The sequence below is a fragment of the Euprymna scolopes genome, chromosome 43, assembly GCF_053919585.1.
Source record: "Euprymna scolopes isolate OS-2025 chromosome 43, ASM5391958v1, whole genome shotgun sequence".
In the NCBI taxonomy this organism is placed as follows: Eukaryota; Metazoa; Mollusca; class Cephalopoda; order Sepiida; family Sepiolidae; genus Euprymna; species Euprymna scolopes.
In genome coordinates this window covers 58,373,797-58,400,778 of record NC_136524.1, presented here as the reverse complement: position 1 = coordinate 58,400,778, position 26,982 = coordinate 58,373,797, and positions in this window count along the sequence as shown.

Genomic DNA, 26,982 nt, shown 5'->3' with positions numbered 1-26,982 from the left:
AACCTCTTTCCCATAGAATAAACGCTGCGAGCCTATCTTTGTTTTATCGTTATTTCCATGGCAAGTGCTCATCTGAGCTCCCATCTATGGTCGCCCCTCGCCAAACCTCCACGAAAAACACCCGTCTATCTGAAACCACTGTCAATAATTTTCCCCACTATCTGTGCCTAAACCGAAACGTAGAATCCATGTAAAAATCTTCTTTATTAGAACTACACGCCTGTGGAATTGTCTTCCGTTTGTCTGTTTTCCAGCTGACTACAATTTGGCTGTCATCAAGTCCAACGTAAACAAATTCTTGATGAAACGTCCCCTTAAACAGTCCAATTTAACAAGTTTCTAATACTAACGATAACGAAGAAATTATCCCATTGACTTCTTGTACAATAACCCTTATCCTCGAGTGGCATCCGGGCCTTGATAAGTGGTGACCCCCTTTGTAAAAAAAATGTATATTTGGATCTGTATGAAGATGTTTATACTATCACCTCTATTACTAATGGAGATTTAATATTTGCTTTAAGTCAAAATTATCCTAATACTTATATTTATTATTGTATTATTTTTTATTGTAAACTAAGCCTTCTATAGCAATTCATATAGTTGTATTATATTCAATGGCTAATGCTAGTTAGTGTAGTGCCCGTTCTGTAATAATGATACCATTCTCCCAGGTATTATCTTATCGTAGTATAGTATATGTTCTATTTTTATGAGACTATCATTTTTTTAATTAATTAACTTCTTTTGAGTGGGGGAGTAATGTAGTATCTGTTTTCATGAGACCATCCTCTCAGGCGTTACCTCCTTCTTTTGCTAGTGAACTTTAGTCTAATATCTGTTCATTCGTCATGAGACAATCCTTTCCGGAATAGCCTCCGATTTTGGCCGAGTAGTGTATTATATGTAGCATATTTTTAATAGGGTTTCCAAAAGTTCAAGACATCATGGAGCCTCTTAGCAGTGTAAAGGTTTTCACGAGCCACTAACAAGATAATTTTTAAAATAGATATGAAAAAATTTTTTTTTTCAAAATTTAATACTAACTAATGATAATGTTTACAGCCATTTTTTTGTTTTTGATTAATCAAAACTTTTTACATCTTTTGTTATTTTTTAAAAAACTTTTTCACGAACCATCCTGAAACTCTTTACACCTGCAATTATGTATCGTATCTCTTTCAAGTAAAAAAAAGATAAAAAATTAAATGCATGTAGTCATTTAATTTTTTCATATAAATCATTTGTTCCTCTTTAAGAAGGACCTTTCGGAACCCCCCAGCTTCACTCACGAAACCTCAGTGTTCCGTGGAGCACATTTGGGTAAACTAGGTTTAGATTAGTGGTTGTCGACTAGAACCAGAATCAGATTTGAGATATAACTTAGATCTATACTGTTTAAGAGTCCATAATGATACTCTCTGCAAAATTTAAGAGTCCATAATGATACTCTCTGTAAAATTTAAGAGTCCATAATGATACTCTCTGTAAAATTCTATTGACCGTGAAAGACGATAGTAACGAGTGGAATTAAAGCGAGGAAAGCAACCTAAGAATAACTAATTTCAAATCACTCAATAATAAATAAGGTACAGTGAGTATTGAAATCACTCCCGAGGAAGACACGTTTTCATGAATAATTAAGGTACAGGGAGTATTGAAATCTCGATGCAAATTATTGCAACTCACATTCAGCAGGAAACCATTAGCCGTTCTTAGCAAGAACTCGGTTGTAAACGGCTGTTGTGAGAACAACAAAAATGAGTTGCAATATAAATGAAGAAGTATCTTGGTGCACAAATCCCCACTCATAAATATGTCTGTAAATCAACAGTAGCTCGTTACGTACCAGCAACAACATTTTCAGATTTTTTTTTAATGGCTTATGATCATTAAAAAAAAAAGAAAGATCTAAAATATAAATAAAAAAATATAAAATAAAGTTTGGAATAAAATGTTTTTTTTAATGAATTCAAAATATTATTGCATTTCATTTAAATTATTCAAAGCAGGCGTTTCTCGTAAGTCTTGAAGGATTTCTAACACAAAAGAAATTACTCTTTTTAAAAAATTCTTATCATCTGCTGAAAAGAACTTATGAGCGAACTTTGAAAAAAAAAAGCAAAAAACCCCAAAAAAACACGCATACTCTTGAAGACCTCGACTTCAAAAAGCATACGTTTTGTCATCAGTCTTGAAGGATTTCTAACACAAAAGAAATAACTCTTTTAAAAACATACTTATCATCTGCTGATAAGAACTTATGAGCGAACTTTGAAAAGAAAAAAAATAAAAAGAAAAAGAAACATGCGTACTCTTGAAAATTTCGACTTTCAAAAAAAGCAGACGTTTGTCGTCAGTCTTGAAGGATTTCTAACACAAAATATCTCTTTTTAAAAAACACTTATTATCTGCTGATAAGTACCTATGAGTGAACTTTGAAAAAAACAAAACAAAAACAAGACAAAGCAAAATAGCATGCATACTCCTGAAAATAACACGCATACTCCTAAAAAAATATTAATGTAATTGTAAAGTTTTCCACTGTGAGCATTTTATTCTGGTTTTGAGTGACATATAGACAAACATGCATTACCAATCCCCTTTAGTCTTTATTTCCAATATATTACTAATGTTTTACTCTACAAGCTATTTTGTCATTCATTTTTATTGTTAAATTGTTACAGAGAAAAAGTATGGATGGATGGGCAGGTCTTGCTGTTTTAATTTTTTTCGAATATGACTTGTTTTAAGAAAACAATGGTAAAACAAGTGAAGCATGCATAGTCTCCTGTGAGTGTACAGTGAGCGAAACATAAATAAATGACTAAGTTCAGCATTCGCCCCCTCTCCATTTAGCCCCCAACGTCTCCAGGAGACGTCAATTCCTGGTCAAAATGAACAAACGGTGCAGTTTTAGGACTTAACATATGTAAATTTAAGTTCTGCACCATACAAAAAAATTAAACAAAAAAGAAATGACGAAGTCCATTATTTGTCTCTTACCCCAGTTAGCCCCAAAAGTCCCCAAGGCCTTAACATATTTAAATTTGAGTTCAGCACCATGCAAAACTGCTACACAGAAAACTTTCGACATATATGGTAAAATAATACTCAAAATGGAGTGTTTTTATTAGTCTTAAAACACTCCCTGAGGCACATCCAAGAGTTATCGCGAAATACAGACAAACAAAATTATATAGAAATCAGTTAGTTATAACTTTTCAGAAAATTTTATAAAAATTTAAGCCATCAATTTTTTTAATAAGCACAAAAGTGTAAATTTTAGCCATTTTAACCCGAAAGGAACCCTTAAGGGAGCAACCAGAGTTTTCCCGGAAAATCCGTTCTGTTACTTTTTACTCATATCATGTTTAATGTTTTTAAAAAAAATTACAAAAACCTTCTAAAGCATAGTTATTGAGAAAAGTGCGGACAGACAACCGGACGAACGGACATGGATGAATTTGCAGGTCCACTCTTCTTTTGTCGGGGGACCAAAAATCTGATTTTATATTTTTTTTATGGAAGTCTCTCGAGACAAGGCATGAAGCCACTCAGTGCAATGAACTAACAAGAAGGAAAGCTGATTATTGCAAAAATGGAAGGTGCCCATTGAGGTTAGTTTTGAAAAGACTAATGTTATATAAGTAGGAGGAAAACAGTCAACAGGAAGAGAGATCCACAGGCTTGCTGTTCTTAGAAATGAGCTACTGAAATAGAAAGCTTTATTACAATGAAGTATCAAAACAGCGAATTGATGAAGATCACTAGACCAGTGAGTCAAATGAGCTGGAACAAAAGATGCAGGAAATAGATTGGGCCATTCTGCAAAACACGTGCAATCATAGTATTTGTAGAAAAGACTGAGACTAGCAACATCACGTCTATGAAAGGGAGGTTGCAGTGAAGAAGAAGGTGTGGGGCCAATCAAATTGCATATACGTTTCTGAAATTTATTAACAACCTTCAAATTGGACACAGATTCATCAGCCCAAATATGACAACAGTATTCCATACATGGTTTAATAGTAGATTTGTAGAGATAGAGAATAGCAGCGAGTGCGAGAAAGTGTTTAGAGCGGTAGAGAGAAGCAATTTTACAAGAAGCAGAAAGAGCTTTTATATATGGAGCCAACGAAAGATTTGGTGAGAAAGAAAGACCAATAAGTTTTAGAATCGATTTCTCAGCGAGATCAGAGCCACTTATAAAAATATCTGGAAAAAAAGGGGCACGCCAGCAATTTTCTTTTACAAGGGAGTTACCATTTATCAAAGCTCAAAGACCACTCGAGGATAATGGTTAATGAATGTAAGGTGGTAGTGTAGTAATCGATTCAACAAGAACTTGTTTACATTGGACTTGAACGATACCATATTTTAGTCGGCCGAGAAGCACGCCAGCGAAACAGTGTTCCACAGGCGGAAAGTTTTCATAGAACCTGCGTTTAAATTTAGGCACAGATAGAGAATGTGGAAATTGTTGATAGTGGTTGTAGCTAATCGAGTGTTTTTTTGTGAATGTTTGGCAAAAGGAGGCCATAGATTGCAGCTCAGACGAGCACTTGCCATGACAATAAGAATAGTGCAGAGACAGAATTTACTTTCATCTATTTATATGCCCCCCATTGCAGCAAGGTATAAAGCATTAATTTTAACATGTAAAGGGACGGGATTACAGCTCCCCTGGCTGAGAGACAAATACTTTGAAACATTAGCAAATACTCTGGATCGTATCCATCAGTATTGCGCTGTACCAGCACTTCTGACGACAGGCAATAAACTAACGTCTCGCTCAGGAAAAAAAAGAAATAATACCCCATAGGATGGTCCTTGTGAGAGAGAAGAGGATAATACCTTAATTGTGAATATAAAGCCCTGATTTCTATGTACTTTTATCTATGTCGTGGCAGGCATTCAGGCTTTTTTTGCATAATTTGCACTTCTATAAATGTGGACGAAAACGATAATATCATTGGGATAGAGGTAAGAAACGATACAAGTAAAGAGTGCGCAAAACGTATAAAGGAATAGACAAGCAAAGAGAATTGGGTCGACAGTTTTCGATTTATAAATATATCACATAACATGCCATGTACATGAGGATATCATATAACATAACATGTGCGTATCATATTCGATTCCCATATCACCCTCCCCGATTAGCGTCTTCTTCTCGCTGACAAAGTTATTCATATATATCATATTTCTTTTTCCTTTTATTCACAAGCGAACATACACATATGCACATATATGCATGCACGCATATCCACACATATGCACATATATACATGTACGCATACACACACATATACATATATATGTGTAATTTATATATATATATATAGCAATCCATGTTATGTATGTATTTATAGGATAAAATATTTCATATAATAATACTTAATAATAAATAGAGCTATTTATATTAATAATAGCGGAGAAACCCGGCGTTGTCCGGTCGTAAAATACGCTTAAATATGGTATTCAAATTTATCCAGATTTCGTATATATTATTATCGTCATTTCTCTATCGATTATTTCACATTACATTCTACTCAATATATAATTGTGAGCTCAAAAATATATCATTCATATATATATACATATATATATATATATATATATATATATATATATATATATATATATATATAATAAAATTTATTTATATTTATGTCTCGGCAGTAGAGTGAAAAGCATATCTTATTTTTCTTTTATTAATATTATTGGAATTTTTCCCCCTTTTTTCCCTTGTACACATTTTTGTGAATTATTCCATGGATTTCTGCCTTTGGATTATTATGGACCATCTTCTTCCAATTACGGGATTTTTTGATTTTACTTGTGCAAATGGAAATTCAATTAACTTTCTTGAAGTTATATATTTGGATTTTACAGTCACTGGATTATTTATCTTCCACCAGACTATCCATTCATGTGTAATCACCTTTTTCTTCACCATATTCCCTCTGCTTCATTTTTTTGTTATCAAGTAAGATCTTTGACTTACTTGTTGTTTCATCAAAAACACTTTGAAAAAGAATTAAAAACATATTTAATCTGAAAAGGAAACACTTGATAAGTGGATAGTCCTTTCTGGAGTTTCGAAGAAATACTTTCCTTCTCATCAGAAGGTAGAAATTAGCAAAATGCGGGATCGGATTTTGCATACAAAAGTATTTAATGAAAGAACAAGTAAGTCAAAGATCTTATTTGATGACAAAAAGTGGAGCAGAGGGTATATGGTGAAGAAAAAGGTTGTTACACGTGAATGGATAGTCTGGTGAAAGGTAAATAATCCAATGACGGTAAAATCCAAATATGTAACTTGAAGAAAGTTAATTGAGTTTCCATTTGCACAAGTAAAATCCAAGGAAATCACGTAATTGGAAGATGGTCCAAAATAATCCAAAAGGCCGAAATCCATGGAATAATTCACAAATATGTACAAAGGAATGAAAAGGAATTATTGGAATTTTCACCTTTTCTTTTCTTTGTACATATTTGTGAATTATTCCATAGATTTCGGCCTTTTAGATTATTTTGGACCATCTTCCAATTACGTGATTTCCTTGGATTTTACTTGTGCAAATGGAAACTCAATCAATACACTTCACCCGAAATGTCCTACAAGGTTTATATATATTTAATACACCCATTTTACTTTATTCTCATATTAAATTAAATTCCAAAACTGAAATGGTCTTATATCCTTGTACCAATAAAACGATAATCTATAAACATTACTTGCCACTAATACCAAACGAAAACTAATCGTAACATCTTTACAAGATGGTCACGAACATAATATAAATATAGACACCAAATTAAAAAGAATTCTTTTTAGGAAAAATCAATCATCAGACAATATAGGAATTTAGGAACCCAACAAATAGGATATATTAAAAAACATTTTTTTTTCATTTTTAAATGGCTTAGGGCTCCCCGTAGTAACTTCACATAACTCTTTTCTTAAATAAGGATACGAAAATCAGGCGATACATTAACATTTAAATGGGATTTTCCGTAACCACAACCAAGTTGAATGTTTCTCGCATGTTTTTCCCGTTAGGGATCCACCTCCTCTTTTGTCTTTGTATTCAAAAAATGCTAAATTGTCAAAAGTGTTTATTCACAAAGTCTGAAGAAATGCTGGTTTTTGAAAATTTTCAAACGATATAATGCTTGGAACTGTTGAACTGGACATTGAAACAATTGTAACATAAAATGAAATACACTTTTCGTTGCCATCAACACCTTGTCTTGAAGTCTTGATTTTGCACACACTGTATATATATATATATATATATATATATATATATATATATATATATATATATATATATGTGTGTGTGTGTGTGTGTGTGTGTTTGTGCGCGCGTTTGTGTGTGTGCGTATGTGTGTGTGTGTGTATCCCTAATCATCTATTCTTTATCCACTGCTTGGTATATACCACAGTATATACCAAGCAGTGGATAAAGAATAGATGATTAGGGATACACACACACACACACATACGCACACACACAAACGCGCGCACAAACACACACACACACACACACACACACACATATATATATATATATATATATATATATATATATACAGTGTGTGCAAAAAAACCGTTAAGATATCTGCAGTCGAGCGAGCTTGCCTAAGTCCATATTGTTCAGTGGAGTCCTTACACGTCGTATAAACAACCTCATGGTTGTTGGATAGTGGGAAAATAAAAAAATAAAATGAATTGTGCAAATCAATGCTTGTTAATCATTTTTCCTTTCTGAAAAAAAAGATGTTTCTCTGAAAAACCTTGGTTTAAAATACTTCCTTTACAATGCTTTCACTGTTGTGCTAAACTTATGATTAAACTAATTTACATTCTTACACACTTATACTTTCTCGCATACATATACATATATACATACAGATACGTACACATTGGTGATGAGGGAACTCAAATATTTTCCCGATTTCTATGCAATTAACGATTCTGTAAAAATTACCGATTATTATTCTTTATAAATTTCTACATATTTAACAATTAAGTTGTTATTTATTTGTGATTACCGTAAAAGACGGCAGGTTAAATATGCAGATATTTTCTCCAGCGGAAAAATACACCTGTAGTGAATGATCTATTGATTTTAAGTTTACTGATATTTTATATTTTACTATAATTACTACCAGCAGTGAGATCAAATAATAATAATAATAATAATAATAATAATAATAATAATAATAATAATAATAATAATAATAATAATAATAACAACAACAACAACAGCAACAACAACAATTAAAGGAATCGTTTTTGGCATCGGAAAATAGGCACAATTTTTTCCAATTCCGATACTCCTCAAAAGTTCCGATTTTTTCGATTCGGATTCGGATTCCGATTAATCGCCCCGACACTAATACATACATACATAGTTACAAATCTGCGCATGTATATTTCTGTGTAAAATAAAATTAAAATATTTAAACTTTAATTCTATCTAAGTGAAGGAACCCTACTCTAATACAACAAATATAAAAGGTGAATCAATGTAAAGCTGTAGGATTGCATTGAATAATATCTGTGGAAAAATAGCTTAATGGTTAGAATCATATAAACGATGGGTTTGAAAGAAAATCTCATTTAGTTTCATGCAAATATAGAGAGTAGGGGAAATTGTTGGCAATGGCTACAGCTAAACGAGTGATAGTTGCGAATGTTTTACAGGGAGGGGGACATAGATTGAAGCTTATAGAAAATAGCAACAGTATATAAACAACCTCACAACGTCTTTTCTGCGAGGAAGAGATAGGAAGGAACCGAAACAAACATTCCTAATCTTGTTTTGAACCCTGACAATGCAGGAGAGGTTGTTCTAAGCAGTTCCTTTCCAGATATAGCCACAGTACTCCATATTAGGTAAAGGCAGAAGATTGAGTCGGTCATAAATCTATATATCTATATAAGTGAAATTATATATGTGTGTTTGTGTGTGTGTGTTCGTGTGTGCACATTTCCCTATGAAACTACTCTGTCAATTTTCAGTCTACAGACTCGAGATTTGGCATGAGGAGTATTGAGATTTGGGAAAATCATTTCAATTGGTTTCCTGTCAGAACTTTGGCTGTTAAGGGGTCAAAGTTCAACGATTTGACCTTTGAAAACTCTACCAAACTCCTCCGCCAATTTTAGGCCTAAACACTTGAAATTTTATAAATAGGTTAATTTGATTTGACCCCAAAACAATAAATTTTATTGGGTTAAAATTGGGGTAAAAGTTAAAAAAATTGCGGTCTCTACTAAATTACTCAGCCATTTTTTGTCCAAACATTTAAAACTTTATATAAAGTGTATTCAGACATAGGAAAAGCTTTTTAATAGTTGTTCGGTCGAAAATTTGGCTGCCAAGGGGTCAAAGTTCAAAAGAATGACCTTTGCTCTCTCTAGCAAACTATTCAGCCAATTTTTAGTATAAACATTTACAATTTTACATAAAAAGTTATTCATACATGCAGCAAGATGTTTAATCAGATTTTGAGCGAAAATTTGGCTGCTAAAAGGTCAAAGTGCAGGCTCTACCAAACTCCTCCGCCAATTTTCGGTCTAAACACTCCACATTTTAGATGTACGTTACCTGGACATGAGTCAAAATTTTTAATATATAAATACATATGCACATACAGTTATGAACAGAACATAGGCCCCACAAAGCTAGGCTGAACTGCTAGTGTTTTATAATAGAATGTTTCTTATTATCTTTCTTCCAATCCTGAGCAGTAATACAATGAGAACATATCTGGTTGATTTCAATATATCTAATATGAAGCTTCAATCTTTTCACCAATATCGCTCTAATCTCATTTGGTTTATTAGCTCTTACCTGCTTGCAATATGGGACCACTACACTCTTCAGCACATCCAGGTCCACTTAGATGTTAGTTTTTAAGCCGACTTCGAAAATGTTAGGTGTCATGATATGGCCCCTATATGAAACTACATCAAAGAACGTAACCGTAGCTGGAAATGCAATTCTTAATTTCAACGGTCCAAGTTTTTTTTTCGAATTTTCTATAATTTTGTTCGAGCCTGACTAATGTTAGAACTTACTAAAGTAAAGCTCCGGTATATTTCATGTACACCGATTCCAAGATGTTCATTACCGTACTATATTCTACGTTGTCTCAATATGTTATTCAATTGAAAAGAAATCTTTTTTGTAGATCAATAGTATAGCGGAAGTTTCGCTCACATGGAATCTAACAGCCTCTCACTTGATTGGAGTAAATATCTTGTGAATGTTCGTTGCATCCTAATTTCCTTGTTAAGATATTACACATTGATCTATAAAATAAGTTTAATTACCATTGTGTTGAAGCTGATAAAACGACGTGGTCACGTGATGTATGCATAACTCCTTTTCATTACCTCGTTTAGGGTTTCAGGCCCCTTATCCATTAAAAGCTGCATCGGTGACTCGAATCAAGAAAAACTTTCGTCAATCGAAAGAATCACCACAGCAAAGAATTCTCCTTTTTTTCCCTTTTGTGCGCACTATACCAAAGACTAAACGGAACTTTCATGAACAAAGTTTGATTTTTAGACAATCAGATCTTTCTTATAAGGAACTGCAAGAAGCACCCTGATTTGACAAACTTCTAGGACTAATCTTCACTCCTGACCTGAAAAGGAAATGTTAAAGAGCATCTCTCCTCTCTCTCTCTCTGGCTCTTTCATACTCTCTCTATCTTCTCTCTCTCTGTCTCTATTAGATAGTAGGTCGAGAGAGAGAGGGAGAGGGTGGGAGGAGGTCAGAGAGATATTTTTGTAGTTAATCCACGTTGCAGGAAGTGACGTTTCATCTAACCGGATGTCATGTGATGCTACGTGGCAAGGTTGGTGAAACGTTGAGTATCTCAGAAAATGCCGAGCCGAGCAGAAGTCTAAAATGGTTCTCTCCTAAGTAAGGGGGGAGATGCGCGCCCCACACGTGGGACGTGGTAGGTACCCACAGTGGAGACCATCGATGGCGACATCTGCAGATCATGCTTGGGAGAATAAAAGGTTGAAAACCCAACATCTGTCTTCATCTTGTGTATTCCGGCGAAAACAGCAAGAGAGCTCCACCCAGTTGAAGACTCTCCCAGAGCAGCGGAACTAGGTATGAATCTTCTATAATTCACACACATAAATACACAACAAGCGTCCTAACTACTAGACAAACGGTTTAAGGGATCTTGGGTCCCGTTCTCTCGTCTCTTAACACTCGTAATATCTCTCTCTCTCATCGTCGTAAACTTCTTCTCTTCATTAGTAAAATGGACACGTCATCACCAGGGTACCAGTATCCCTCAAGTAAAGTGTCCAAGTCAAATCCTCTTCTTCTCCCTCCCTTATGTAACAGAAAGCTAACTTACAAGTTTTCTAAAGCGGGAGAATGATGCACCCATTTTTCCAGCGATCTAAGCAACAGCTTTGAAGTAAGCTTACATGTGATAGGAGATATATTTATTCTATGATATATAGTACTAAGAAGTTGGAACAAAAGCATTCCTTTATAAAATAGTCTATGATAAAACATTTATGACCGACTGAGCTGTGCTTTTGCTTTAAGCCGCTGTAACAAAATGCGGACGCTGTATGCGAATACCGTGCCGTGTGAGAAGTGACGTAACGACGAGGAAGACATGAAGTAGATACAAAAAGAAAAACGCCCACGACGATCAAGGATCACGTTTTATTCGGAAAAGTACCTAGAAAATAAATGTGGTTGTCCCAATGGGAAAAAAGTAAGCCAAGTTCCCGGGTGCCTAGATGTTAACGCGTGTGTATAGTGCGTATTAACAAATAAAAACAAACGTGAAAATACCAGAGTTTCTGAATGTTAATAGATAGTTTAAATTTTAAGAATTTCTACTAGTGATGAAACGATTCCAATATTTTTCTCGGTACCAATACAATTCCGATGCTATTATCGATACCGATTCGGATTCTTTATAAATCTCTAAATATTTAACTATACAGTGGGGATTATTTCCCCAAATTACCGTAAAAACGCACGTAAAATATACATATATTTTCTCAAACGTAAAATCACACTTGTGTGGTGGGGTGATCTCTTGAGCTTAGTTTTACTGATAGTTTAAAACCAATAAGTATTTATTATTATATTATTAACGCCAGCAATGGAAATTTTTAAGCAAAATAAAATTTAAAAAAAATCGTTTTTGACATCGGAAAATAAGTACACACTTTTTCGACCACGTAATCCTCTGCCCTTTGTCAGGTGATTATCCACGATGGGATAGGAATGCCGAGTATTGTAACTTATTCCTGTAATTACTACTTCCCAATTTTGGCCAAGATCAAAGTGTAGCATCTGTTCCGGCAGATACTGCACTTAAGATAATTTGTACCAGTCAATGGAGGGGAAACCCTCTATACTGGGACAATTATTATTTTTGGTAACCAGAGTGACCCCTTTTAGGGGAGCTGGTTTTTACCTCACATTAAAAACGGCCTTGTGCCTAATTTGCTCAGTGGGGGAGCAAATAAATACCATCTGTTCCGGCAGATGCTGCACTTGAGATGGTTTGTACCAGTCAATGGAGGGGAAACCATCTATACTGGGACAATCATTATTTTTGGTAACCAGAGTGCCCCCTTTTTGCCTACTTTTAGGGGAGCTGGTTTTTACCTCACATTAAAAACGGCCTTGTGCCTAATTTGCTCAGTGGGGGAGCAAATAAACACAATCTGTTCTTTAGATGCGGCACTTCCATTTCTCGTTCTCTTTCAGTGGAGGAGAAATCCTTCACGACTGAGACAATTTTTATTTTTGTACCTTTTCTCCACGTTAAAAAAACGACCCCACTGTCTAATTCTGTCCCGTGGGGAGGCATTGTAAATAGGTACTTTCGATAGCTGTTGCCTCATCACGTTTTAGCCAACGAAACCTCTGGCATGCTTTGGGTAGTATTGAAACTGCTATCTTCAAGCAATGCTCACCTTGACCCTTACAGAGTCAGCGTCACTATCCAGTGCGCCATGGCTCAGTGAATGTAGGTGTTGAGTCTCTAAAATAAAGGCATTTTTTAAATTCGCATTGTATACAATTATTCTTTGTATTAAAGAAATGAAATGTTATTATTTGATTGTTTTTAATTTGTTTTCAGTATTACAAAAATATTAGTTGATGAAATATTTATTATTATTTAAAAAAAAACTGTTTTTTTTAAAAGAGAGAATACGTTTTTACCTGACACTGTTTGCTGCTTGCTCTTCTGATGCGCTGATTTTATTTTATTATTTTATTTTTTTTTACATAGGGGTCTCCACTTATCAAGACCCGGATGCCACTCGACGATAAGGGTTATAGAGTGTACAGTAGTCAAAGGGATAATATTGTAGTAAGCGTTAATAATGGACATTTGGTGAATTGGATTACTTAAGAGGGCGGTTCATCAAGAATTTGTTTATGTGGGACTTGAAGACAACCAGGTTGTAGTCAGTGGAAAGCAGGCCAATAGAAGAGAGTTCTACAGCCGTGCAGTTTAAGTTTTAATTTTTAATCAAAATTCTGAAACCTAAATACACAAAAATGTTTTTTTGATATTGAACTGTTAGAACATGTTCACATAATATTGATAAAACAATAATTTGAAGGAAACCGGTAAAATACTCGTAATTAATAATTTATTCATGTGTTTAACTTGTTATTTACTTGCATTTATCTTTACGGCATTTCATTTTATAACATATCGTTTTACTTATCCGCATATATATATATATATATATATATATATATATATATATATATATATACGCATGCATAATTATAGGTTAATATTTTAAGTTTTATCGAGGTTCATACAATACCCAAATAGGGCAAGATATACTTTTGAAATTGTTTTACATACTCATTTATATATCACTACGCATTCATGAGCATGTTTCAGTCAGCCAATTACAAGTTACTATAAACCTTTTCAGGCGATATTGCTTGTACAAAAGTAAAGTCCGTTTTGTTAAAGCAACATCGTCTGAAAACGTTTCTAGTTACTTGTAACTAGCTGTCCGAAACATGCTCATGAATGTTTAATTTATCTGCACACACACACACACACACACACACACACACACACACACACACACACACACACACACACACACACACACATATATATATTTGCTAGCCGCACTCATGAGTTGTGATGTAACGAAACAGCATTGTATGTGGATGACTCTCTGTGTGTGTGTGTGTGTGTGTGTATATATCTATATATATATATATATATATATATATATATATATATATATATATATATATATATATATACAAAGAGACAGACAGGCATGCAGAGAGGCAGAGAGACAAAAAGAGAGACATAGAAAGAGAGAAGTCATATTAACTTAAAAATAGTTTTCTTCAGACAGAAAACTAACCTGTCGGGATAGATCAACCTCTACTCGATTAAGAGGAATAAATTGTAAGAAACGCTCCATAAATTATTGCATTTCTAACCTTAAATGTGTATAAAATCGGTGTTATCTCTTTTCGCCGTGCCCTTGCATAATGCTATTTTATCCTCTTCTGAGAGGAAAGCATCTTGCTTTTAAATGCTATGGCCTAAGGAGGTTTCCCCACTTAATTCCCCGTTCGCTTATTGTAATCATCCTCAAGCATACTGACATGGTAATGTAATCAATTCTAACGTAACTTTAATATTTACCTCCCTCGTTTTGATTGAATTGACAGTACCTTATGAGAGCCGTGTAGAGAAGCAGCACCAATACAAGATGGATAAATATGAAGACCTAAAAAGAGAGCTGACCCGTGAAGGTTACGTTACAATTCTTCGAGCTGTTGAAATTGGAGCAAGAGGTTTCATTTCAGGCTCTTTATATCAACTTTTAGGACAGCTTGGAATTAAAGGCCGAAAAAGAAGCGCAGCATGTAAAAATCTAACAGAAATTACTGAACAATGTGCAATCTGGCTTAAAAGAAATACCGAGTGGTAATATGTGTCCACAGTGCTGATTTATTTATTTAATGATTTTAATTTTTATTTTGGTTAACCATTTTCTTAATTATTTATTTTCTTTCTTTTCTCCTTTTTTATTTTCTTTCTTTCCTTTTTTGTTTTGTTTTTGTTTTGTTTTTCTATTCTTTCGATATGAGCGCGTCTTAACTTAACGGACTTGATATAGACGCAGCCTTTAAATTTAAACGTCATGCGCACAAAGCCGTCGTTATATGAAACGCCAATTTTTATACTTTTTACTGCATTGAACAGTTTCAAATGCAATTCAGATATCTAAGCCTTGCATCAACAAATGTGGCTAATGCGAAAAAGCCGTAACAAGGAAAATACTCACCTAGACTGAATTTACAATAACTTATAACAGTCGAGTAGAAACAACATTAATACGTAAAACAAAAAGAGAGAGCTGACGTTACAATCTAGGCGAAAAGGAACACCGCATGATATGTTCGCAAGGGTCTACAGTGTAGTTATTACTGTGAGTAGATTTTTTTATGTGTTCATGTATACATATATATATATATATATATATATATATATATATATATATATATATATATTATTATTAATGTTATGTATATATATATACCTTTAGTTATATACATATATATATATACATATATATATAGTACTTTTATTATTATTGTTGTTATTATTATTGTTTGTTATTGTTAATATTATCATTATTTTATTCGATATGTGCACGTCCCAACAATATGTCAGACGTAGCCTTTGAACATTGAACGACATGCGCAAAGCCGTTGCTCGTGACAAGAGCCGTTTAATTATCAAACGTCTTTTCCTTTAACTGTATTGAGCAGATAATTGGGCCTCACATCAGTGAGGGGTGCCGATACGCGAACAAGCTGTAGAGAGGAAGGCCCCGAAACGGTGCGTATTCTCTCCTGATGACCTAATATTATCTATAAGACGAAATACCCCCCAAACATGACTATATAAAGTTTTAAAAGACATGCTATGAAATACACCATCCTATAAAACTCAGACGAGGAAAGCCCTATGAAGGCGCTTTATCTCTCTCTTGACATTGACTTTATCAAAAAGAAAACAGCTAACACACATCAGTATATACAAACCTATAAGGTAAGCTGTTTCTCTCAAATACAACATCTTCTGTTGTTCGCTTGCTTCATAGCGAGTTTCTACTACTGTTCTGGTAGTAATTTTTATCATATATATATATATATATATATATATATATATATATATATATATATATATATATATATGTAATTCTTGGTTCGTTCAAAGTCGATAGAACCATATTTCTACATTACCAATTTAATTGAAATTTTCAGAAAATTTATCTGTATAGTCAAGCAATGTTTTCATGTTATTAAATTAAATTAAGATCTTTAATATCGCAAATTATAAAAATATATTAAATAAAATAAAAAATATTTTTCGTAACTGCGAGACTGTCCGCCAATTCATTTCCGGTAGAAATTAGCCTTTCACGCGCACCACACGTTGACGACTTTCGAATTACAACAGTTAACTACCTAATTAATAGATTGGTAAAAAAAAAATCCCTATTTTTTAAATTATATATATATATATATATATATATATATATATTGTACTTTAACCTTACAATTGAATAAAAAAAAACATATAAAACTTTGCTTAAACTTGGAAATACGATTAAAAAAAAATAGCGCGGATCGGTAAGTGCACTAGCTTCATTTGTTTATCTTAATTTTTTATTTTTAAAAGCTTTCCGGGCGAAGCCTACCTGAAATAAATTTGTCTAATTCTTAATTTATTATGTTATTGAAAAAAAAGGTAAATATGGAGAATTACTCCACCCTCGAAAATTCCTTTAAAATTACCACTCTTATGTTTTCGGGGCCGCTGAAAACGAAAAAAACGTTTATAATTAAGACAAAGGAGTAGTTTCCAAGATATGAAGAAATGTTAGTTTAAAAAAGTGGAGGACCGCTTTTCCATAATAATTCAACGTAAAATGATCACCCACTTTGTGGCCACGATTTTTTTGGGGGGGAGGACTTTCTTTCTACCCTTGGAAAATCCTTTAAAATTACCTGTTTAAATTGCAAAATGCAAAAGAAATCAAACAAAAAAATTTTAGCCAAGAAACACAGAAAAATTGATAAAAATACCATTTTTTTCTATCGAATTCATTTGCTATTTTTATTGAAAACTATTTTCTCCCGGATTTTTGATAAAATTTTCCATTAAAGGACTGTGCGTCTCACGTTCGTATATAACAAACAACTTTTTGTAGATTTCGGTGTGCTTTTTAAAAACGAATCTGCAAACCGTTTCTGTCGCAGAAAAATAGTTTTTATGATATGAAGAAATTACTTTTTCGAAAAGTGGGCGATCACTTTTCCATGTAAATTTAACTTAAAATGAGCACACACTTTCTAGCCACCTGAGAGACGGGGGATTTTTCCCATGTTTATTGGCTAAACAGCTTTCGTTTATGCTCGCGCATAGCATAAACGAAGGCTACGGCTGTGAAATGGAAAATAGTCCCAGAGTTCAGGGGTTATTACCATGCAAAAGAAATCAAACAAAACACTTTTTAGCCAAGAAACACACAGAAAAATGCCCCTCTCTCAGGTGGTCAGAAAGTGGGTGCTCATTCTAAGTTAAATTTACATTGAAAAGTGAGCACCCACTTTTTGAAAAAGTAATTTCTTCATATCATAAAAACTTTCTTTTTGCGACGGAAACTGTTTGCAGATTCGTTTTTAGTACACCGAAATCTACAATAAAATATTTCGTTATATATGAACGTGAAACGGGCCTTAAAGTAAAATAATACCGGATTTTGGAGGCAGATTTGCCGTTTAATTGTACAAATATCTTCAAACCAGGTAATCACTAAAAGGGACTCTTAAAAGTCCGCATCAAGCAAAAGCTTAAAACCACCGATTATATGTCAGCCTACGTCATGGTAACACATATTGAGTGAGTTCTTATAGTTTTCAGTTTAAATTCATTTTCCCAAAATTTCCCCAAACGAAACGTGTTCGATACAGTCTACTGCCATTTGTAATTTTCAAATATACCGATAAACATTGAATGTTTTGGAACCGATTAAACATTATACATTACATAAAACACTACAATCTTATCCAGTTAGGTAGAACATTTACTTTTCTTGCCTTTGATAACATTTATTTTTTATATATTTATTTTTTGACAACTTCTTTGTATCTGTGTTTAGTAATGCAACTCCTTTTCATTTAATGTAACGTTTAGTCGGCTCGAAAACAGTGTTTATCGGTGTATTTGAAAGATACAAATGGTGGCGGGCACTGTTTATTACGTTAAGTTTGAGAAAGTGAGTTAAAACAAAAAACTATACAAAATACTGTCACAAACCCACCGATTATGTCATTCTATGTCATGGTAACATATATTCGGTGAGGGTTTCACATTGTATTGTATAGTTTTTAGTTTTCAACTTACTTTCCCAAACTTAACGTATTCAACAAAGTCTGCAACCATTTCTGTTTTTCGAGCCGATTAAACATTTTACATTACATAAAAACACTAAACAATTATTCAGTTAGGTAGAAACATAACTTACCTTACCTTTGCTTTCATTTATTTGTTTTTGGACAACTTTTTCGAATCTGTGTATAGTAACTCTTTCACTCAAATATCAATTACTAACTCACATTTTTATATACAGAAAACAAACAACAAATATTTAGCGTTTCAACATTTTTGCTACGTTCAGCTTTATCCACTGATTGTTGGTCGAGCCCAAGCCATGATTGACGGTAACCCCGATGACCAGGATCCAATTCTGCAAGAGTACCATTTTTTTTCATTTTCGCCTTTTTTGTTTACTTTTTGGAGTGGATTGCTGTACTAAGAATATAAGAAAGATGCATTTTCTCTTTTTATTAGAATTTTTCATTACACCAAATTGAGCCACAGCAACGTGTGGCAGGGTACAGCTAGTATATATATATATATATATATATATATATATATATATATATATATATATTGAGTAATATGATTCATAAAATCGGTTTCAAAAGGAAGAACAAACAAAATCAATAAATTGTACCATCGTTTCGGAAGCGATGTTTTTATTGGGACTAACAATACGTCCTGGACAATAATTTTATCATTTGATTTTATAAAACAAAGTCTTCTCATTAGCAAAAAAAGTGGGTGGGGGTTTAAAGACGTCAATAATAAAACACGCATTTTTTTTAGTAAGGCAGATATCTCTGGAAAATATTTAAAATATAAAGAAGAGCAGTTACTTATTTCCATGGTGATGAACAAAGTAAAATAAAATGAAATAAAATCGGGTGGAAAAGTAAGGTTAATGGGGGATATCTTTGATATTTCTAATATATATATATATATATATATATATATATATATATATATATATATATATATATATATATATATATATATACCTTTTATTCGCCAGCCTTAAAACCCATAAGTATCATAGTCCATCCATTAATTGGAATGTTGTTAAATGTAGTTTATGAATGGTTGCAATGGTAATATATACAAACTTCCAAGGAAACGCTAATAAATGTAATATTACCTGTTTAATATCATTAGGAACGCTATATTTGAATTTAAATTAATTAATTTAATTATAAAGGGAGATAACTGCCATTATATATATATATATATATATATATATATATATATACATATATATATATATATATACACACACACAGATAGAGACAGAGAGAGATGGAGATAGTTTTTAATAACTTCTTTTTAAACAATAAAAATGAAGAGTATTTTATTTGTAGCATGAACTAGCAGGTCAGGCTGCTAAAAGGGAAGAAGGAAAAGGAAGTTCTTTTAAGGTCGTCGAAGGTCAGTCAGTACTGTGTCGTCCCCGGCTAGATAGCAGGTGTCTCAAATCAAGACCGTCAATGCTATAGCGAGATGTCTGGTGGACAGGAAACTAAAGAGGATAGATTTTACTAGGTTGGCGGTCCGTTCCTAACTGGTTGACGTTCTCTTAAGACCTTTAGGGAGCAGAGGAATCAATGCGCCCTATTAGCTGATAGGTCAGCCTGTGGCCGGAGAACTCAGAGGGGAGGCATTGGTTCACCAGGGAAAATTGTTCTCTATGACTGCTAAGAGTTATACTCCCTGTGTACTGAACAACTCCTAGACTTCTTGACTTCCATAATTATAAATATGTTTTCTTGGATTTTCTTACTCCAAGTACTTCAAGAAAATATTTCCTTTTAATCAAAGGCCAACCAATATAACGGTGGAATCTAAGCACGTGCGTAACATCCATAAAATATTATATTATTTCATTCATAACTTGAAAATTACAAACAATCTCAGTAAGGCGTCCAGGGCATTGCAGGACACAGGCGACGCATGCAATAAAAGATTAACTAACTCCTTCTCAAAGAGAAGATGAAGAATGTTAGGATGGACCTCTTGAGACTGAGTGGGCCACCTTTCAAATTACGAGAAACAAATCCCTGCCGGTCTGATTGAGGAGGCAATAAGAATTTATAGACAAAAGTACACTAGTTTTCTTACTCAAACGACCGGTTTTCTACTCAGATAAATAACATGCTAATGAACAACTTTCATGAATCTCCTTGCGCAAGGTCATTAACCTAGCTTCTAACGAAATGATGGGGTACACTTTACTGAACACCTATTGTAGGAGTAAGAAAATACTGTTTTTTCACTGCTAATTCAGAAGAGATGCGATTGGGTTTGCATTATATTTGCCTCAATATAAACAGTAGAATTTTGCCGACCGTTTCGTTAACTGAAGAACAGCCAACATGCGTGTAAAACAAAACGATCGATTTTACATTTTGAGAAGATCATCAATAAATCATATATATATATATATATATATATATACACTATATATGTATGTATATATATAATATATATATACACACTATATATATGTATGTATATATATATATGTATATATATATTTGTCTTTACATAAGTTATGACTGTGTAGCAACAAACTACTGCTTATGTAAAGACAAATGTAACCTGCTCTACTTCTTTACTGAGCACTCTTGTATGAACCTCGTTATATTTCACTGGTTACACTACCTTTGGAAAATAGCAACCTCAAATTATATATATATATATATATATATATATATATATATAGATAGATAGATAGAGAGAGAGAGAGAGATATATAGATAGACACGTGTGTGTGTGCAGTCCATTCATATATACTATATATGCTAATCGCAGTTTTTTTTATTTCAATAGTCAGTACGTTTAACTCCAGGAAAGAAACATATTTTAGTCATTTACAGGCAGACTCTTTTGCTGTATAGCAGCTATGTAGTACGGTAGGTGAGAACCCACATCAACATGGGATCGAAACTCAACTATCTAGATGACCAGTCAAATGACATATAAACATGCACACATACACGCGCGCGCACACACACGCGCGCGCACACACAATATATATATATATATTAATATGTACATATACATATACACATATACACACATATATATGCACATACACATATATGCATACATAAGAACCAAGAAGAACACCTTGGTATAAATCAAATTATCAGACAGTCCATCTCAATTATATGTGATATCTGTATTGTACTTGTGCAACCATTCAATCCGAAAGCGTTTGCATATTCATTCCCTGACCTCGATCGTCCTCCCCACAACTTCCCAATTCCGCTCCCCTTCAACGTCAATATCTGAAAAACATCGGTGCCACTTCAAGAGATATGGTCACGTGGCCTCACTTTCCAAATTCGGGCTCTGCACGCGATGTTCTCATAAAACTCCTCCCGGGCTGATATCGGATGACCGCTAAACGCCTAGGACTCCCCAGTCACCACAAACACATGCCTTCGCCCCACCCCCGTCATCTGTTAGACCAGGACCACGGCTGAGGTTTTCTAGCATTACTGACGCAGCCATCTGCTATATCACCTCTGTGATAATCTAAGCTCTCTCATCAACAGAACATCATCTTTATTATCCCAATTACCACCTTTCTTTTTTTTTTAATATAAACATCACTGTCATCAATATTATCACTAAGTATGATACCTATATCAGCCTAACGTCTCGATTGCAATGGTGAGATATATCGATACCATTCTATCGAGTATAACTTTTATTATCGGCATAATTCTTCTCATTAGAACATATCAATAACATGTTCATTACAAACTTCTTATTATTAGAAATTGCGATTAAGTATAATTGCAGCTATTATTATTATTATTATTATTATTATTATTATTATTATTATTATTATTGCTGTTGTTGTTAATATTATTATTATTGTTATTATTGTTATTTTTATTATTATTATTATTATTATTGTTATTATTATTATTATTATTATTATTATGAACGATCATGACAATGGCTTAGAGCTGGGTATTTGGCTAAGAGTACTGAAGCTTCTGTTTATGCAGCACAAGAGCAGGTACTAAGAACACGATTGTTCAAAAAAGTGGTTCTATGAGAGGAAGTTGCTGCAGAATGCTGGATTTGTGGTAAGTCCTCAGAGTCAATTGCACACCTTGCAGCAGGGTGTAGTGGATTAGTCCAAAGAGAGTACCGCAAAAAAACACGATTGCATGGGACTCCGGATATATTGGGAGGTGTGTAAGAAGGTTGGGATGAAGTGTGCTGGAAAATGGTTTCAGGAGATGCCTGATGAAGTGAGAACAAGTGAGGATGGCAAGGTAAAGGTATGGTGGGACAAAGCAACCAAGCAATTGGAACATAATCGTCCGGATTTGGTCGTCATTGACAAAGTCTAAAAAAAACTGGCAGATTGTAGACTTTTCAGTAACCTGAGAGAGAAGGAGAACGAGAAGTGGAGCAGTTATGCTTCATTGGCTTTGGAGATAAGGCGTATGCACGAGGTTAAAACACAAATAATCCCGGTCGTAGTTGGTATACTAGGAGTAGTATCAAGTCGTCTGGAAGGACAATTGAAAAAAAAACTACGAATCCCCGATGTTTTAGGCGGCATTCAGACTTCTGCTATTGTAGGTACCACCAACATCCTTAGGAAATCCCTTGATCTTTGAATCCCCTGGTTTGAAGCCGGGATTGAGGGAAATCCCCTGGAAATTAATCCCATCCCTTCCTAGGAAGACGTTGATAAACGAAATCAGAATTATTATTATTACTATTTACTCACCAGGAGTATTCACACAAGCTACCATCAAAGATTACTCTTTGAGAACAACTTGTGGTGTTCCCTGAAGTCTGAGTTACAAAAAGTCTCCACAGATTTCCAGTACTCTCCACCTCTTTCGATAACCTTTGCGAAAGAATTTGCGTTATCGTACTAGCCGCTTATCATTGGGCTTCACTGGAATTTGGGTGGCTATAATCCACCCCAAGGTCCCAGTCCTTTTTGCACTCATCTAGCGGAGGTCTGGCTAGTGCTTTCTCTCATCGATATTTCCACCCTGTTTGATCCTTATTATTTGATGTGGTGCCAGTTTATGGTGACACTCACAGAGAAGAAAAAAAGGGGCTGTATTTACAATTATATAGTTTCAGTTTTCATGATTCCATGTGATGTTTCTTTATGTCTTGCATCTGTAGCCGTTTATGTGTCCAGTTTGTGTGTAATTTATGTGTAGTGTTAATCTCCACATTCAAGGGTTTTCTTTAACATTCCTGCAGTTTTCATTATTGAAATTCGTTGTATCTTCTCTGCCATCCATCTGATTTCAATCCCCTCTGTTCTTTTTTCAAAACTTTTTGGTATCGTTCCTATCGCTTCTACTAGTAGTTGTGTTATCTTTATTTCCTTCAATTTCCATATCTCTTTGAGTTCCGCGCGTTTGCTTCGTTTCTCAATCTCCTTGACCCTCACTCTGTGGTCTACTTGCACGGCAAAATCTACAATCTAGCAGGACTTTTCCTTCTTGTTAACTATGATGACATCCAGTTTTCTTGTCAAGATTGGTTTATCCGTTTGTATATCCATGTCGCATAGGATCTTGTGGCTTTCATTTTCCAGTTGCCGATTTGTGCTTGTACCATTTATTTATGTAGTTTATTATTTCGTCTCTTTGTTCGCAGAGTCTGCATTTGCTGTCTTCTTGTGTCTTGTCGATCCTTGCTTTGATCTCGTTGGTTCTAATTGTGTTAGCTTTTACAGCTGTTATGAGTGATTCAGTTTCCACTTATCTTTTATTTTTGTATCTTTATTGCCTTAAAGATCCGGCTACTCATATTAGATGAATGAAGACAGTGGAACTAGAAGCGTGGAAGGCATTTGTTCTTGTAGTTAAAAACTTTCTTGGAAAAAATAAGATCAGAAACTACGTAGAATTTGTCAAAAATGTGGAGTTGACTGCATTCAGAAATTGGGCTGCAACAGGAACGTCAAGGTGCATTACCTATTTTCACGATGGAAACGTTTAACGAAAACCTGGGTTAAATGAGTGACAAGTTGAGCAGGAGATTCCATCAGGACTTGAAAGAGATGAAGATCAGGTATTAGATTCGCTAGGATCTAGCCAGGATGCTGGAATCTGAGGAGAGACCTACCTTCCGCTGAGCATTCCGGGAGTTCGAATAAACAAAATTTCAAACCCTTAAGTTTGAACAATGGCGAAGCAACATGCAATTTACATGTAATCTTTTATCAATGGCTACCATTACAGTTAGAGTAATTGATGTTCTTATCAGGCTCTCAATATATCTTGTTGGCAAAACATGTTTTTTCTTAAACAAATATCTAGGATGATATTTATTGGAAAAAAAATCAGCTGATAATGCCCCCAAAATGTTATCGGTTTTGTCTCAAGATCTGATTTTTTTTTCAAATCAACTCTGCTCAAAAACCAGATCTGATGAAGAGTAAAGGATGCCATTTTCGTATGCAGTAGTGAACAAGTACACTAAATCAGTTTTAGAAATCTATACAACATTCAAGAAGTAAAATAAAAAAAATGTTGCCTAGTATTATACTTCTAATAAAAAATGAATTTAGATTAACTACTGCTACTACTACTACTATTGCTACTACTACTACAACTACTACTACTACTATTGAAAATAATACTAATCGATTTAATAATAAGCTAAACATGTTCATGTTCGTAGGTAGGTTATCACTTTTCACTATGTTTTTAATGAATCGGATCATCCGATCGCCGAATATTCAATGATAAAATAAATGTATTTCATTTTTACCTTATTTATGTAGTGTGTTCGACATACCATAAACACGTGCATAAATTAGAGGGGATAAATTAGTCTCCTTACTTCTTTATTATCCATAAGGATAATAAGGAAGCAAAGATATTTATTATTTTCAGTTACAGAGGAACACAATTCTGGGTATATATGCCGCAGTATATCTAGGGGTGGAAACTTAAGTTACATTGATATAACAAATAGCGGGTTTGTATTACTGTACACATAGATTCGAAAAAGTTGTCAAAAAACAAATATATAACAAATAAATGTTATCAAAGGCAAGATAAGTTACTTTTCTACCTAACTGGATATATTTTTTGTGTTTTTATTCAATTTAACATGTTTATTCAGCTCGAAAAGCATACAGTGTTTACCGATGTATTGGAAAATTCAAGATGGCGGCCGATTCTCTCTTTAACACGGTAAGTTTGGAAAAGGTGTTATAAATAAAAAACCGGTTAAAATACTGTTAAAAACTCGCTCAATATATGTTACCGTGACATAGGTTGACATATATCCGGCGGGTTTTTAATAGTATTTTGTATAGTTTTTTTTATTTATAACACCTTTTCCCAAACTTACGGTGTTAAAGAGGGTGTGAGACGCCATCTTGAATTTTCCAATACATCGGTAAACACTGTATGTTTTTCGAGCTGAATAAACATGTTAAATTGAATAAAAACACAAAAAAATATATCCAGTTAGGTAGAAAAGTAACTTATCTTGCCTTTGATAACTTTTATTTGTTATATATTTGTTTTTTGACAACTTTTTCGAATCTATGTGTACAGTAATACAAACCCCAAATAGCATTCATTGGTGTGTTTCTATCAATATCTTGTTTAATTTTCTATTTCTGAGCGATTATCAAGACACCAAAGATGTTAGCCTCTCATGTGGGCGATTCTTTCTTGTGCTCATGTAAAACTCCACACTACTTGTTTTCCTAACTGAATAAACGCTTTGATATAAGTTAAATCACGGAATACATATGTAGGTAGGTAGGTAGAAGAGTAATTTGTCTTGCGTTTACTAACATTTACTTCTTATGTAATTGTGTTTTTAATACTTTTTCGTTTTAATGCCTATTATAAAAAATAGCAAAATATATATTTTAGGATTGTATTTATATTGTTAACAGATCACGTTAGACTTTTACTGCAATGTATATATACATTTGAGTTCCTTTATCGGCCATTTTTTTTTCTTGCTCACATGCAACACTCGACACTAATTGTTTCTTCCAGCTGAATAAAAGTTTTAAGCTTAATTAAATCACTTCAAACTTATCCGGTAGGTAGAAGAGTATGTTGTCTTGCCTTTGATAACATTTATTTGGTATACACTTTTTTGAATACGTTTTCATTTTATTGTCCACTATAAAAATGCCCAAAATATATATTTTAAGATCATATTTATAACGTTAACATTCTGGTGCTGTGTATATGTAAATTTGTTCAGATATTCTTGACGGGTTCTATGCTATTAATAAACGCTATCTTTTTTTTTTTTTAAAGATAAGAATGAAATAAGGTAAAGTGTGGTCTTACTCAACCCAGTTCGCTTTTACTCTGCCCGGACGGACATGTGGATGGACAGAAAATGAGTAAACTTAGAAATCTCATGAAATGCCTCAACAGATTGTCTAGGTTTTTATCGCAAGCGGATATGGAGCCAGATCTGACCATCACTAAAACCGCCACGGACAGCCACACTGTCACCACCTTT